This window comes from Mus caroli, chromosome 12, assembly GCF_900094665.2.
Source record: "Mus caroli chromosome 12, CAROLI_EIJ_v1.1, whole genome shotgun sequence".
In the NCBI taxonomy this organism is placed as follows: Eukaryota; Metazoa; Chordata; class Mammalia; order Rodentia; family Muridae; genus Mus; species Mus caroli.
In genome coordinates, this window is record NC_034581.1 from 70,374,027 (window position 1) to 70,391,647 (window position 17,621).

General features: G+C 45.9%; 1 protein-coding gene across 2 annotated transcripts in view; it reads left to right on the top strand.

The window, feature by feature from the left end:
* Positions 1 to 17,621, top strand: part of LOC115032807 (nesprin-2-like) — an 88,847-nt gene that overhangs the window by 16,537 nt on the left and 54,689 nt on the right. The window contains exon 1 of one of the 2 annotated variants that reach the window (XM_029484930.1): positions 1,369 to 1,400. The exons of the other annotated variant lie outside the window; for it this stretch is intronic. The gene's annotated coding sequence lies outside the window, so the exon portion shown is untranslated. Of the gene's footprint in view, positions 1 to 1,368; positions 1,401 to 17,621 lie in introns of those variants that run through there. 2 annotated transcript variants of the gene reach the window in all.

A 17,621-nucleotide genomic window follows, 5' to 3' on the forward strand; every position in this document is an offset into this window, starting at 1 on the left:
TGATGATGGTGGTGGTGGTGGTGGTGGTGGTGGAGGTGGTGGTGGTGGTGGTGATGATGATGATGATGGTGGTGGTGGTGGTGATGGTGGTGATGGTGATAACAAGGCAGTGTTAAGTTGCCCAGCTGGCTTTGGACTTGAATCTTATTGCTTCAGCCTCCTGAGTAGCTGGATTATAGGCATTTGCCACTACCCCCATCTTGGGGTCCCCCTTACTAGAGGAGAAACATATGACCCCGGGGTCACATTGTGGTTGCAGATAAAATTACATCTGCGGGGCCAGGGAGATGGCGCAGCAGGTAGAGGCATTTGCTGCCAAGCCTGACACTCTGAGTAAGACCTCGGGGATCCACATGATAGAAGAGAACTGACCCCCAAAGTTTTCCTCTGACCTCCAGATGACCCCTAAACACAATACATAAAAAGTAATAAAAATAACTATTAAAATTTAAATAGGGGCTGGTGAGATGGCTCAGTGGGTAAGAGCACCCGACTGCTCTTCCAAAGGTCCAGAGTTCAAATCCCAGCAACCACATGGTGGCTAATAACCATCCGTAACAAGATCTGGCGCCCTCTTCTGGAGTGTCTGAAGACAGCTACAGTGTACTTACATATAATAAATAAATAAATCTTTAAAAAAAAATTAAATACCTGTCGTTTCTTTAAAAGTTTAAATCTGGAACTTAAGTGTCTTTTAAGTTTTCATTTTCATACACACACACACACACACACACACACACTATATGTACGCACACACACACTATATGCATTCACACACACACTACACACACTATACACACACTATACACTACACACACACTACACTACACACAACACACACACTACACACACACTATACACACACTACACTACACACACTACACGCATACACTATACACACACACTATATGTACACATACACTATACACATTCACACATACACACTCAAGAGCACACACACACTACACACACACACTATACACACACATGCTATACACACATACTATGCATACACACTACACACACATACTACGCACACACACTATACACACATACACACATACTATGCACACACATATAGTCCTTCCCTGTTTCCACTTTCCAGTCTCCCGGCACTCACAGCGCCCTTCCCTAGAGATTATCATCGCTGCTATGAATCCGTGTTATGCTTCACTCATTTGAATATTTCCAAACCCTCAGAGCCTCGCTGTAACTCACCGCTCTCCCTAGACTTTGCACTTCCTCCTTTTCACCTAGAATCTTGGTGTCGTGGTTTGTTCCTGAGGTGTCATAAGCCCTGGCTCTTATTTTAGTCCTCCCTTCTGAAAGCCCGGCACACATCAACTCTAACCCACTTTAAATATTCTTGGCTTGGCTGGTGGATCCTGGACATAACCAGGGTAAGAATTTCAAGACCTTGAGCTTCTCACTTGCTGTGAAACCAGTTCTGTTAGTTAATTTATCACAGCAGTTTGACAGCCAAATGCAGTCGTGGGCACAAGCATGTTTCCTTTTCCTTATTCTCCCTCTCTCTGTCTGTCTCTCTGTGACTTTCTGTCTCTCTCTGTCTCTGTCTCTCTCTTTGAGAAAGAGCGGAGAAGCTGGAGATGTAGCTCAGTCAGTGGCTTGCTTGACATGTGTGCGCAGTGCCCTGGGTCTGATTCTCAATCCTGCATAACCAAGTGTTTAGGCATGGCTGTAGACATGTGGTATTAAATTTCTCTACAGAACTGTGCAGTGAATGAGAGGATTGGACATATGTTTCCTATTAGGTTTCTTGCTGTAGTGGTTAAGGACATGGCCTTTGAAGCTAAAAGTATTTGGGTTCAAGTTAGTCCTGCTAATCGCTTGATGTGTGGCTTTGGATAAGTTACGCACTCTCCCAGTTTCCCTAAAGCGGGTAGATGGGATGTATTTTATAGACGTGCCAAAGTCATGGTTCATGGATAGTGCGTGGCACGAATGAAATACTGAACAAATATTAGCTTTTCCTTTACTGCTTTGTTGGCTTCAAGTTGACAACCTCCAGTCTGATCACCTTGAAGAGGGGAATCCCCAGTTCTTCACAGCGGGTGGCTCACTTTCATTTGCCCCGTTAATCAGTCATTAGAAGTGATGTATAGTTACTGACAACTTTGGAAGGCTGGTGCAGATCTCAGGATCTCTCTTGGTGGTCAGTTCTAAGTGTCACGAAGATTTCCTTGCATCTCGGGGGTCCATCCGTTTCTCCACATCTTTAAGTGTTTAGTTTTGTGTCTACTGAGGAACATACTGTAGCCTATGTAAGAGATCTTTTGAGGTTTGATTGACTTGTTCAGCAACAGAGAGAAAACAACCTAGACTGGCTTCCTTATCGCCTTCTTTCTCTGTCTCCTCCTTTCTCTCCCCCTCTTCTTTTTCTGAGCTGGAGATTGAATCCAGGGCCCCACACGTCCTAGGCATGTACTTTACCATTGAACTCTCCCATCCCGTCCCGCGGGGCTTTGTTTCTTGTTGAAGGCTGTGTATGCAGTGTGTGGGGGTGGGCTGGGGTGAGGCCAGGCTCATTCCATGAAGAGAGCTTTGAGAAGGGAAAAATAATCCCCAGAAACTAAAAACTCAATTTGAAATTCCATAAAGGAAACGGAAGACCCTGTTCCCTTAGTCCTTGAACTGAAGGAGTCAGAGAAATATATGCATTATGGGAAATTTTGCTTTCACAGAAAAATGCATGGATTCTAAACACTTTTTAAAAAAAAAATCAGAAAACTCTATGAAGAATTGTAATATCGGAAAGAGAAACAGATTAAGTTTGTTGTTGTTGTTTATTCAGGCCAGATAAATTTCTGATGAGTCACTGTGCCCACCACAAGAAAAAGACAAAGAGGAAGCTGTGTGCACAGCACCTTCTGTTCTCTTGGGGAGATGGGAGGGTAGGCCAGATCTGAAGATGGGACTGAGAGCAGGCAAATTTGTATCCTCCTGGGAAACTCCAAAAAACTCTGGTTGTTTCTCTTCAGGTGAAAAAGGTCAGCTTTGTTGGAGAATAAAGTGGAAACTCATTTGCAAGTGTTCTGTCACCCCAGGATTCCACCAGGGACTGGCCCTGACTGCAGAATTCTCCACTAGAGCAAAGGCTCTCACTAAATAGCTCTGGCTATCCCAGAACTCACTCTGTAGCTCACAGGCTGACCTCTAACTCCTGGAGCTCCTGCCTCTGCCTCCTAGAGTGCTGGGGTTAAAGGCATGTACCTTTTTAATCTTTTATTTTTAGTGATCTGAATGTGTGTGTGTGTGCATGGAATATGTTTGTGTGTGTGCAGTGTCTCCAGGGGACAGGAGGCAGCCTCAGGTCTTCTGGAGTTAACAGGCAGTTGTGAGCTTTCTGAACTAGGTGCTGGGTTTGAACTGTGTCCTCTGTAAGAGCACTGTACATTTCTAACCACTGAGCTGTGCCTCCCCAGGCTGGCCTCAAAGGCACAGTCTTCCTTCAGCAAGTCCTGCCTACATGTGCCACTAAGACCAGATGGATACTCCTTTTCAACAAAAGATTTTCTGTTACAGTTAAAGTGCTGCATTGCTGGCTGTATGCTAGAAAAAAAAAAACAGTGTCTGTCTCTCCGTCCATGTGAAACATCTCTATGCAGCCCTGACCGTCCTAGAACACTAGATAAGTCAGCCTGGCCTTGAACTCACAGAGATCCTTCTGCCTCTTCTTCCCAAGCCCTGGCACCACGGGTGTGCCAAGCACAGGATGACAGTTTCTAGTCTATATAGATTACTACAGTCAAGCTTCTAGCTGTTTTTCCCATCTGCTTTCTTGTTAACTAGTTTATCTGATGGTGGTCTGGGCGTTAGCTGAAGCTGAGTGTCCAGTGTTTACTTAGAACTTCCCGTTATCAAAGTGACTTCAAAGACATGGACCCTTCTTCAGAGGCAGAGCAAAGGAGAAATGTACCCTTAAATAGGAACGGAAGGTTAATTTGAGGGAGACATGAATTAAAAATAAGTACTTGCTCTACAGGTACTTCCTGGAGCTCCTGACATGGAAGCCATTACATATGCGATGTACCCCAGTCAGTCGGTAGACTGCTTACTGTGCCTGGGTCAGCAGAGGCAGGAAGCTCAGGAGTTCTGTGTGGCTGCCTTGCTGACTTCTGGATGGGCCACAGAACATAGAGGGAGGTAGAAAGCAAACGGAGGTTGACCGCTGTCCAGCTTTGCCCAAACTGTCTCTGGTTTAGTTCTTGGCATACATGGCTCTCTTTTCCTTAGTGCTGACTTAACAGGTATGTGTGTGACCTTTCCTTGTTGGCCACTCACGCCGGCTTTCTGGAACGTGGCTCTCTGGGACCTTAAGCACCAGGATTAAGACAGTTAAATCTGCTGTCAGCTTGCCAGATGTAATCTTCCTGTTCATTGTCCTGGCTTCCAGGGCCCCTCTTGTCTGGTGCTGTATCTTTCGCTTGCAGTTGCTAGCTATGGTGTAGCTGTCCTTCAAAGCATTCATCACTTGCTTGTTTTAATTTTGTTTAACCTCCTCGAAGATGTACCGGAGCACCGGAAACACCGGAAATGCTTTTCGCAGTTGAGGTTGTGTTTCATGAAGCACTGGCCTCCCAGGCTGGGAGCAGAAAGGGTGCTGTGATTTTCCTGAATACTGTGGGTGGAAGATAGGGCAAGGGACTGTCATCAGTCACCTGCCTGAGTGCTCTTATCTTTAAAAATGCCATCTAAACTAGTCTCTTCTGTCTGGAGACTAGCAGGAATGGTGGCGTTGAGAGTGTTGCTTGAAAGAAATTTATCTACGGAAGCAGAAAATGGTTTGAGCCTATTTGCTGAAACTGCTATTTGTGAGGAGCAAAAACTGGTAGGCTTTGTAAATGGGTAATTTCAGAGGCGAGCAAACGTGTTGCCAAAAACAATATTTTGAAAACAAGCTGCATTTTGTATTTTAGCTTTTTATGTTTACTTATCAAAATTAGTATCATCCTAGTGGTTCAGAAATTCTTTCTGTTTCATTTTTTGCCATAGGATGGATTCATGATATAAGAATTAAAAACCTTACATAAAGGATTTAAAGAAATTCTGTTAAGCGAGGCATGTTGATGCATACCTCAATCCCAGCACTCTGGAGGTGGAGGGAGGACGCTCAGGAGTTGGAGGCCATTCTTGGCTACATGGTATGTTAGAGGCCAGCTGGAGACACAGTGAAATGGCTCAGCCGACAAAATGACTTGCAAAACCTGACAACCTGAGTTCAGCCCCTGGAATCCGTGTGAAGGTGGAAGGAGAGTGGACTCCACAGTGCTGACGTCCGACCTCCATCTGTGCACCACGGTGTGTGTATGCCTCCTTCCCCCAGTACATAGGCATCTGCATAGAGTAATACATTTTTTCATGGGTGAGAAAAGAAACATTTGCTGGTGCAAAGGTAAAGGTGTTCAGGGGAGGAAGCCAGCGTGCCTCTCAGAGGCCACTCCTTCAATTCAGCATTCCTGATCATGAATAAAAACCAGCCTTTTCAAGTCTTTGACTCCTAAAGGATCCAGACTTAATTGAGGTGGGGTTTCACTTGTTGAGTCTCTGATTTTGGAGCTGAGGCAGAGCTCTGCTCTGTGGTAGAGCCCTGCCCAGGATGCTTAAAGCTTGTGAGTGTGATCCCATTGGGGGGTGGGGTGGAATGAGCCCAAACCCCAAACTCAAAACCAAAGCCACCAACCCACAAAACCACCTAGACCCAGAGACCTTGGGTAGTATAATAAACCCCACTTTCCACAGAGGCTCTGTGAGCAAAGAAAGCAAAGGTGCTTGCGGAAGGAAGTCCCCTTTGCTGCAGCGCCGGGGATGGCGGTTTAGGGCCTCTTCTGCTGCTTCTTCCAACTGGAAATGGAGTTTGGGTGGGAAGAAAGGTGGCTTTCCTGGGACGGTGGTCTCAGCTGCTTCTGTGGAATCAGAGACACAGAGAGAGCGAGAGAGTGAGAGAGAGCGAGAGAGAGCGAGCAAGCGAGCAAGCGAGAGAGAGAGAGAGAGAGAGAGAGAGAGCAAGAGAACAAGAGAGAGAGAGCAAGAGAGCGAGAGAGAGCAAGAGAACAAGAGAGAGCGAGAGAGAGCAAGAGAGAGCAAGAGAACAAGAGAGAGCGAGAGAGAGCAAGAGAACAAGAGAGAGCGAGAGAGAGCAAGAGAACAAGAGAGAGCGAGAGAGCAAGAGAACAAGAGAGAGCGAGAGAGAGCAAGAGAGCGCGAGAGCGAGCGCGAGAAAGCAAGAGAACAAGAGAGAGCGAGAGAGCAAGAGAGTGAGAGAGAGCGAGAGAGAGCAAGAGAGAGAGCAAGAGACTGAGAGAGAGAAAGAGAAAGAGTGAGAGTGAGCAAAGGCCTTTAAAGTTTTTCTACTTTTAACCCCCTTTTATCTGGGATGGTTAGTTTGGTTTTGTTGTTGTTGTTTGTTTGTTTATTTTTGTTTTGTTTTTTAAAAATCAGCTTGATAAAAGGGTCATTTGGGAAGAACAAATCTTTATTGAGGACATGCCTCTATCACACTGACCTGTAGGCAAATCTTTGGGGACATTTTTTTTTTTTTTTTTTATTGATGATCAATGTGGGAGGGCCCAGCTCACGGTGGGCAGTGCCACTCCTGGGCAGAGGCCCTGGTGTGTATATGAAAGCAGGCTGAGGAAGGCCTGAGGGGCAAGCCAGTCGATAGCACTCCTCTATAGCTTCTGCTTCAGTTCTTGCCTCCAGACTCTTTCCTGCTTGATGTCCTGCCCTGACTTCCCGGGATGATCTGCATGATGGGCTGTATAACCTGGGAGGTGACAGAAACCCTTCCTCCCCACGTTGTTCTTGGTCTGTGCTTTATCACAGCAATAGAAAGCAAGCTAGGACATCAAGGGCTTTTTATTGGGACTCTGACTACATAGATATATAAAATGGACATGCGTATTAAGCATTTACTGATAATAAGTCATAATGAGATTGATATTAAGTAAATTATTGGGTATACACATAATGTTGGACTCGTGAAAGACTGACTTGTACACAGAAGTGATGAATTCTCCTGTTTGTTCTTGCACAGGGAATTGGGTCTTTGCTGAGTTTTTGCTAGGGCAGTGTGTAGGACACCTTCAGTGGTTTCCAGGGTTGATCACTAACTTGATTTTGTGATCATCAGTTGTGAGGACTCTGCTTCACATAAATATGGCTTTTTTTTTTTTTACTGTTTTCAGGACCCAGAGAATTACATCTCTGTATCTGTTCAACAATAGCCTGTGTTTTCCCTCTGGTTTTTGACTCCAGTGTCAAGGGGCTGTGTTTGTGCAGATACAGGTGGCTATGGATAGAATTGGTTGTTGAATTTATCGAATTGTGATAGTGGATACCAATGTATTTTTCTAATTAAAAACCAACCAAAACAAAACAAAAAAAACCATTGAACCAAGGTTTTTTTTTTTTTTTTTGTTTTCAGAGAAAGTTTTCTGTAGCCCAGGCTGACCTGGAACTCATTGTATAGCTGAGGATGACCTTGAACCTGTGACCTCCGTTCTTTTAGCACTGAAATGCTGGGGTTACAGGTGTGTAGTTTTATGTGATGGAGTCAGTCGTGCTAAGCAAACACTACCAACTAAGCTACTCTGACTGGCCGTGTTGGCAGTCACCTTCTCTGGTGAGGGAAAACTAAGATAATAAAGACTTGGTTAAAGCTTCCCGGTGAGTGAGAGGGCCTGCTATTTGAAGATTAGCATCTACTCCCACCTAGAAGCAGACACACAGAGACCTAACTCAGTTTTAATTGTGGGTCTCTGGGGATGGAAAGAGGGAACCATTAATTTGCCGGGCAATTGATTTTTCTCTGAGGATGAGAACACCAAGTTGTCAGTCACTGAACCGCCACTTTTGTTAATGAATTATATTTCGATTTGGACAACTTCCAGCTCTATTAATAGGTTATGGGAAGTCTTCAGGGAGAGAACAGAGGTACACATGATTGTTTCTACACATGGAAATGACAGGCTGGAGCACTTGGTGGGAAGAGTGAAGCCCTAGTTCTTAATCCAAAAGAACCCACGATTCCTATCTGAACCTTCGCTTTCTCATTGCTCAGTGCCAGTCTAGGTCAGAAGTTTGGCGAGAAGAAGTCTTGGGCAGGACGTGTATAAGTAAACAAGGTTTCTGAACACTTCTGATTGTCTGCCGAGATGCGCTTGGTTCATTTACCTCCCTCTGGTGCCTGCCCTGGTGCTGGAGCCATGCCGTGGAACCCAGAGCGGACGCCACCTGTGAAGGTTTCCACTGAGGCAAATCACCAGCTACATACTAAGTGTCCTGGCCAGTCGTTCTGTTCGTGTGCGGTTGTTAGAAGTCAAAAAGGCCAGATGTGGTGGTGGTGCTTACCTTTGATCCTGGCACTTGGGAGGCGGAGGCAGGTGGATCTCTGTGAGTTCGAGGACAGCCTGGTCTACAGAGCTAATTCTAGGATAGCTAAGACTACACAAAGAAACCCTGTCTCACTGCCACCGACCCCAAATAAAAAAAGTCAAAAAGGCCAGATGTGGTGGTGCTGGAGGCTGATTCTTGCACTCAGGAAGGCCACTGACTTGAAGTATAAGCCAGCCTGGTGAGCACAACACAGCAGGTTCTAGACCAGCCCAGACTCCAGGTGTGAGACCCTGCCTCGTAAAACAAAACCCAAAAAGTTATTGAGTGAGATGAAGCGTTGTGAGGCAGGGCGGTCAGGAGTTCATTCAAGGTCGGCCTCTGCTACATAGCCAGTTCTCAAAGTCAGCTTGAGACCTGTCTCACAACAACGAACAGCAACAACAAAGTCAGTCTGTGGGAGCTGCAGAGCAGGCCCGGAGTCTAGCACGCTTGTTGCTCTTGCAGGGGACCTGGGCTGGGTTCAAAGCATTCACAAGGTGGCCCACAGCTGGCTGTGACTCCATTTCCCTGGAATCTGATGCACTCTTTTGACCTCCAAGGGCACCAGGCACACATGTGGTACACATAGACACATGCAATCACAAATACTCATACACATAAATCTAAAAAGAAAAAAAAAAACAACCAGCAGCAAGCAAGAGCTCAGGGTGTGGCGTTTGTTTAGTTTTGGAGGGCGGGAGATAGGACCATCTCGACTCTTGTAAGGAGTGTCTGTGACTGCCTGTGTATCTCACCCACCTCTGTTTTCTGGTGTTTCGTGACTCTGTCTCAGGTGTGACTTCCGGTCATGTATAGCCTGGGCCGCTAGCTTGGTGGAGTTCTTTGAGTAATGAGTGGGTGGGATGACACGTGGGAACAAGACTGTGACTCTGCCCTGGTGAGTCTGGGTTTCCTTAGCCTGTGCTTGAGACATCCGCCCGTACAACCTGAGGGTCCGGCAGCCTTCTGACTGGCCTGCTCTCTAGGGTGGGTGATTATGTTGGGAGGGGGGGATTGGTCGATTGTGTAGAAATGTTGGCTAACATCTTCTTTATTGGGGCACCAAGAATTAAAATAATGATCTTCTGACGCCAGTCTCCCTGGGTTTCCGCTTCCTGCTCTTGAAGACCCCCGGGAAGCAGCATTAAGAAAAAAGATGTCTGCCTACAACTGTGTGCCACAGGGCTTTAGTGATTCTTTACCTTCTAGAGGAATGGGAGTCCTGACATCATACTGAGAAGTGACAGACAGCTCAGAGAAGTATAGGTCTTTGTTCATAAGAATGGGGTGGAAGAGTGAGGGAGGTGCTCAGTGGCAGGCCTGTCAGTCACCTTCGTCATTGCAGCATGACACTGTCACCTGTGACATGCAAGCTCCAAAAGACACTCGACTGTGTTGGGTGGGGAGTGGTGGGGAGGGGAGGGGGGGAACACAAACAAATCTCACATTGTTCTAAGCACATATGTGATTCTGTCTTGGGCATATATTCCTAGCTGTCCTTGGCTGCATGAGGTCTGTGAGGCTGATGCCCTGCAAGCTGGACACACTCCACACATAAGAGAGTCTGTTTTATAGCTGAAAGATGCAGAGGAATTTGGAGTCAGGTTGCTGCCCCAAGAATTCTGGGTACTATGGGAAAGCACGAGCCAGCCAGCAGCTACTGAGCCAGCCAGCAGTTATCCCTCCAACCTCGAGCTGGAGTTAGTTTGCCTCAATAGCAAAAGATGTTGAGAAACCCCCTTCAAGTGAAATTATTATCATCATCATTATTATTTTAAGATTTATTTATTTATTATTTATACAGCATTCTGTCTGCAAGTATGCCTGCAAGCCAGAGGGTACAGGTGGTGGTGGAGATGGTGGAGATGTGGTGATGATGATGATGATGATTCTGATGCTCGATATGTAGACCAGGCTGGCCTAGAACTCTCAGAGATCCACCTGCCTCTGTATGTGCCACCATGCCCAGTTTAGATTAATGTATGTCTTTTTTTTTTTTCTTATCGATGTGTTCCACTCTCAGACTGGGAAAGGAGACCAATTTCCTCTAAAGAAGTAACTAGCTGGTCTTGGGATGGGACTGGGAAGGTGGAAAGCCAGTTTGTTCTAGACAGATAATTGCATGCATCTAGAAAGAGAAAGCGGGATGGGTAACTCGGCTGAGCAGGAAGGGGTCCCCACAGGTCCCCTTCCAAGGCTGGAGCCAAAGCAGGGAACTTCGGTTTACCCATGAACAAAGAAGAAAGGAGAGGGACGTCTCTGCCCTTCCTCTACCAGCATGCATTTCACACACACTGAAAGAGAACTACCTATTCTTTACTTAGAATGAAGCAGCCATGTGAGAGTTCAGCACCGAGCGAAGGATTGCTGCATTTGAGGGGGACCAACCATCAAGGGTGTCATGGTTCCCAGCAAGTTAAATCTCTAGCAGATGGACTTTTCACAAAATAAATAAAATAAAATAAAAAGAATTACATGCATTTATTTTGTGTCATCTTGCCAGTACAATTTTGTTCTATTAGCCATAAATCCCATCCTTTAGGAAGTATTTTCTTCTCTTTATTTTATTTATATTTTTCATTAGTGTACTGGGTCTGAAATAATGATGTCAGGCTTGGGGGCCACCTCTGATTTTTTTTTTTTTTTTGGATAGAGGTAACATCTTCCTACATTTTCTTTATTTAGTTTCCTTTTTTTCTTTTTTTCTCTCCTTCTCCCCTTCCCCCTCCCCACCCCATTTTCTTAGTCAAGGTTTCTATCTGTATAGCCTCGGTTGGCTGCCCTGGAACTTGCTCTGTAGACCAGGCTGGATTCGAACTCATAGTGATTTCTTGCCCTTGGCTCCTGAGTGCTGGGACTAAAGGCACACACCACCACATCCTGCCTCTTTAATTCAGTGGATGAAAGGGGTGTGAGAGTGGTTGACTCTAAGTAGTTTTATTTGTATTTCCTTTTTAAGATAGGGTCTTAGGGAGCCCAGGATGTCATCAGACTTCCTATGTAGCCAAGGCTACTCTTGGACTATTGATCCTTTTGCTTATCAAATGCTGGGATTAGAGGGGAGAACTGTAATGGTGACCCTCTAAAGTGGTGGTTCTCAGTCTGTGGGTGGAGACCTCTTGGGGGGGTCCCATATCAGATACTCTGCATATCAAATGTTTCCTTTTTAAATTTTTTTAAAGCCCAGGTTAGCCTCAGACTGGAATAAAGAATGAAAACTTTTGACTAGGTGAAGAAGCTGAATACAGATACAGCTGTGCACACATCTTGTGTCATCCTCTGGCCTCTGTGTATGTGGGGGCGGGGCGGGGGCGGGGAAGGTGTGCCTGCAGGCACACGTGTGCAAACACCACATGCCACACACACGAGCACACAGAAAACACTGAAACATACATAAATAAGCGGCCACTTCTGATTTTTAAAAGTTACTTAAATAAACACATTATATGCTGTAAAAGTCCTCTTTAATAATGAAAGGTCATCTCATTTTACCAAAAGCACGTGTGAATGCTGTTTAACCTTTCCATGTCTTCGGTTTGGTTTTCTTTGTTATGTTTTTCTCCAGCTTCTTTTCTTCTGAGATAGGAACATTAAGACGAAGTGGCCCATGCCTGTGATCCCAGCAGGCTGAGTCAGGTGGTTTTCCAGTCTGAGGCTAACCCGGGTTTTAAAAAAAAAGTTACTCACCTCATCAAAACTTTTCATTCTTTGTTTCTGGCTCACCCTGTGGTGGTGGATAGAGCGAGTAAAACTCCCTTTGAACTTATTAATGGGTTCTTGTGTTAATCCCATGGGTCAAAAATAAGACCACGACTCCCAAGTTTGAGCAAGCTTTAAATTAAATAGTGGCCAGGATGGTGGACTCTGGCTGGGACCATTCCAGAGTTCCCCGAAAAGGGCCATGAGTCAAAATGGCTTACAATGGCAAACCCGTGAGACTCTGCCACATGTGTCTTCTCCTGAGCTGCTCCTGTTTCATCAGGCCGGCCCTCATGGCCATGAGCTCACAAACCATCGACCCCATGGCGACGACTTTTTCCTCCTCTTTGATCTCCTCCTAAGCCTCAAACATATAAATAATATCAAAATGTTATGTTATAGGAATATTATAATAATTTATAAGAGAACATTTGCTCTGCCCCTCTTTCTTCTCTGCCCAGCCCAGGCTATAGGCAGGCATCTTTATTAACCAATCAGAGCAAGGTTTGCATAGCATCATTTGGTGTATTTGAGGATCTCCTCATTGGGGGATCAACCAGATCTTGGGGGCCAGTATTTAGCACCTGAATATGTAGCAGCACCAGTTGAACCCTGTAAACCTAATCCCTGAGTCATCTCTCCATCCCTTCAGTAAACTTTAAATTAAGCAATCCCCCCTCTACCCTCCCAGGATCCAGTGATTTTTGGGCCCCACCCTCACACTGGAAATTAGCAAGAGAAAAAGGCTTACATTTCTTATATATGCAGAGAAGTTCTGTACAAAGAGTAGGTGAGGATTTGGAAGCCTGCTCACCCAAAGATAACAAAATGCAGGAAGAAGCTAGACAAAGGAGAAAGGGAGGCGGTTCGGAAACAGGCAAAGGACTGTGTTCTGTACATAGGGTGGTTAGAGTTTAACCTCCATCACCAAGAGCCAATCAGAATCCTCTTTCTGGACCAGAGAAGGGAGTCGCCTTTATATTTAGCTATGTACTTTTAAAACTTTCCAAGATTTATTGATCTTAGGTATCTGAGTGTTTTACCTGCACGAATGTGTGTGCGATAAGTGCGTTCTTGGGGCCGGCAGAATTCAGAAGAGGCTGTTAGATCTTTAGAACTGGAGGTACAGATGGTTGTGAGCCACCTTGTGGGTGCTAGGAACTGGGCCTGGGCCCTCTGCGAGGACCGTCAGTGAGTGCTCTTAACTGCTGAGCTGTCTCTCTGGGCAACACTGATTTTAAAGCCTTTCCCAGTATTGATGGTTAACTATAGTTTATTCCAAAGAGGACACTTTTGGGGTGCCATATTCTGGTCCCCTTGGTTCTCACGTATATACCATCTAGGGCTGAAGTGGTCACAATAAGACAACCTCCTCTGGAAAAGGTTACCTTTCCTAGTTTTCTCTGTGTCAGGGACACAGTGGCAGACAGTGGATCCCATGCAGCTGCCGCCAGTGTTTGTGTGGAAGTAAGCAATGGGCTTTGGGGTGCTTCCAGTGGTGCCGGCCAGGAGGAAGGCACACGACACTCTGCCTCTGCCGGGTGTAAGAGAGTGATTTCTAAGTGCGAGGCTATGCTTGCAGCTGTCATTAAAACGGGCAAATATTTTTCTAACAAGATATCGTGTGTGAGGAATGAGCTTCTCGTTTTAACATCCAACATATTTCTGGCTGCTGTTTGATGTCAAACATTTCAGTTTTAGAAATATTTCTTTTAAATGTCTTGGAGAGACTAGTGTTGGGAATTTTGAAGATAATCCTCACCAGCAGGGAAAGGAGACACAACGGAAGTGTGTAAAAATGCTTGTGTGTGGGGGTGGGGACTCAGCTGTAAAGTGCTTGATGGGTAAACCTGAAGACCTGGGTTTCATCTCAGCATCCACCGAGAAACTGGGAATGCGCGTGCGAGAAGCTGGGAATGCGTGCGCCTCTAATTCCAGGGCTGGGAGGCAGAGATAGTCAGCCAGGCTACCAAATCAGCATGATCTCTGTCTCTGTCTCTCACACATATACACATGAACACAATACACACACCTTTACCGGAGAAAAGGTTAGTGAGCATCTAAGAGGGGTAAGAATGGAATGGGGAAGCTATAATCAAAATAAATCAAAATTTTCCAAGAATATATTTTTAAAAGTATGTTGGATTGTAATTGAGGAAGACACTCGATATTAGCCAAGCCCATGAGTGTGCACTCACACACACACACACACACACACACACACACACACACACATGTCTGCAGCTATGTTCCCTGTACTGGTGTAGTTGTGTTACTTGGACATTTGGGGAAAATATTGTTTTAACCACAGTGAAGGGCTCTACATCTTTCTAAGTATTTCTGTCATTTCTCTAGAACTGGACCAGTTGTGCATGCAGCCATTTTACATTAAAATTTTTGTTTACCTGTGTGTGCATGAACGTGTGCTGTGGTGAGCATGTGAAGGTTGGAAACACTCGTGGGAGTCAGTTCTCTCCCCACTTGTGGGTTCAGGGGATCAAACTCAGGTCGTCAGGCAGCACGCACACTTGGTCTGTGCTGAAGCAGGAGGCTGGCCCCAGGTAACTCTGGAGAACCACAAAGTGGGAGGATGATGCCCATTTCCTCCCTCCATTTGTTTCTTTCTTCCACCCAGAATTGCTTGGGTCCAAGGTGTCCCTTTAAAATAGTCAGACTCTAGAAATGGACATCTTGCCTAAAAAACTCTCAGGAAGATGTTTGTGGACTATCCAGCACCCTCCCCCTCCCCAGTCCTCCCTCCCTCCTCCCTCATTCCTTCCTTCCCTCTCTATCTTGTTGCAAAGCCCTTTAAGAGTGCTTCTGGGCGGCTGGGAGAACAGCCGCCCAGAAGGAGTGGCCAGAGTGAGTGTTCCAGGTTCTCCTCCTCAAACGGGGCTGCTTATGCTCAAGTGTTTCCAAGTGTGCAGTGGTGAACTTTGAGTTGGTCTCTTTGGCAGGAACCTGAAAGTCTGTGTGTTGGCCCAGACAAAAATCATTATCCTCGTGTCACAGTTGAAGAACCAGGACCTGAGAGGCAGAGTCTGGCACAAGGCCTGTAAGGGGTCAGCAGCGAAGCTGGAATGAAAGCCGAACCTTCCTGCTCAAGTGCGTTCAACCATGGCATCCCACTCTAACCTCACATGGCTTCTATTGCTATGAAAAAGTGGAAATGGCTGGTGGTGGCCGCACACGCCGCCTTTAAGCCTTTAATCCCAGCACTCGGGAGGCAGAGGAAGGCAGATCTCTGAGTTTGAGGTCAGCCTGGTCTACGTAGTGAGTTCCAGGATAGCCAGGGCTACACAGAAAAAAAAAAAAAAAAAACTGCCTCAAAAACCAAAAAGAAAAAAAAAAGAAAAAGTGGAAATGATGGTTAATTCTGTTTTAACTCGGATGTTAAAGAAAACTTAGAAGTGTTCTCTAATGCCTGTAAGGAACTCTGCTTAGATGTTAGCAAAATTAACTCTGTTACTGGTGTCGAATCCTTCTCTCCCTCACCCTCCACTCTCTGATGGGCTTCACTTCCCTGTTCTTTCACTGTGTATGTGTGCGTGGACTTTATATCCAGGGCTGAGGAAGTGCCTCAGCGGGTGGAGGAGCTTAGCTCCAGGTTTGACAACCTGGGTTTTACCCCAGAGGTCTACGTGGTGGAGGGGAGAGGGCTGACCGTTCCTACAGTTGTCTGCTGATCCACACATGTATTCCTCCCCATAAAAAATGAACAGACATGAAAAAATCAATAAAATTTACATCCACTATATGAATGACTTTCTCCTTTCTCCTTAGTGCCCTATGATGATTTTATTACAGCGTGTATCTCTGCTGCTGTTGGTTGTTCAAGTGAGCCGTGGAATAGTCTTCCCATGTATGAGTCAGCTATAGAGTGCCTATCCTTCTACCAACAGGATTGGTTTTATCTACTTTTTGCTGCTCTGAGCAGTTCTATCATGAACACTGAGGTCCCCGTATCAATATGGGCCTTCAGAGCGATCTTTTCACCTGGTAGAATCTTATCAGGTCAAGAACAGCTGCTGCTCAGACTTCAGCTCTGGGTCTAGGCTAGTATTTTTGGGGCAGAGGGTACCCACACAAACCCTGGCTTCAAGATGCTGCGGGGACCATGTACAGCCTGGGCAGCTCTGACCTATAGCTGCCTTCCCAGCCCTATCTACATCTCTGGCTTGTTGGTTCCTGTTCTCCACTGCAGCCTTGTCTGAGCACTGTCCCCTGTCTATGTAGCCCCTGCTCCCCAGAGATGACCCTCCTGCTGCTTATTTTTCTGAGATAAATGAAGACCATCTCATGCCAGGTCTCTTCACCCAGATCTCCTTTAGAACTATTCAAAGCTCTGTGAATAGGTTTGCAAGTGGTAAGATCTTCCTAGAATGGACAGGCTGGGGGCTGGGGGTGGGTCTCGAGGAGATACTTCTTAAAGGTTCCTGAGAGAAAGCTGGGAAGAGGAGGCTGGAGAAAGGGCTGAAGGGAGGGGCTGCAGAGGGAGGGCTGGGAAGGAGGGGCTGAGGAGAGATGGTGGAGAGATGTGGCTTAGCAGTTAAGGTCACTTGCTGCTCGTTGAGAGGACCTGAGCCTGGTTTCCAGCACTCAGTTTGTACGGTTTATGACCACCCGTGTTTCATCTCCAGATCCATCCCCTGTTCCTGGCCTCTGTGAGGGCACCTGCACATGTTTACATGCTCATGCTTGCACACACATAAACGATTAAAAATAATTTAAGAATTTCAAAGCGAAGTTTCTGAGAGCCTATGGAGGAACTTCCCTGAGTTGCTCAGTGAGGTCACCGACCCTCTCCTCCAGTCCTTCTAGTTTCCTCTCTGAAGTTCTTCAGCCAGTCAGGAGTGTCTGACTTCATTCTGTGTGGTCATCCTTCCCATCTCTTCTTTCCTCCTTCCTAATCCCCCACACCCCCAGCATCCACTGCACACTGTTCTTCGGAGCGCTCCCTGTGCATCCTGGGGCTTTGCTTTTCTTCCTTCTGTGGTTGAGCCCCAGCCTGTTTCTCTCCTCAGGGTTCTGTTTTGTCATACCCCCAGCCCTTCTCCATGGTTTGCTTTCACATTTTGCTTCTGAGAGCGAATGCACAGGACACACATTTTAACTGTAGTGTTTCCTGTCCACAAATGGTGTTTCCTTACCACAGCACCTGATTTATATTATAGTATGCTATAGATTGGGAAATCTATAGCATACATCCCCCAGCCCTTGGTAGCCGATATTTAGCTTTTTTATTTAGAGTCTGAATCTTGATTACTTCAGGTGACTTAGGGAGTAGAAGTACTCAGCATTTGTGGCCAGTGCTGACTCCCTACATCGAGTCTATAAGTTCTGATTTTTCTCCTTACTTTAACCTTTACTGCTGGCTTAAAAAGTGCCATGAACAGGGCCCTGGGTTTAATCCCTAACATAAAACATAAGGACAAAAATTGCAGCTTGTCATAATTATTTATATACTGTCTACTTACAGAGCACTTTATCATTTCTGCAGTGTTACTGCAGTTCAGAGATACGGGCCA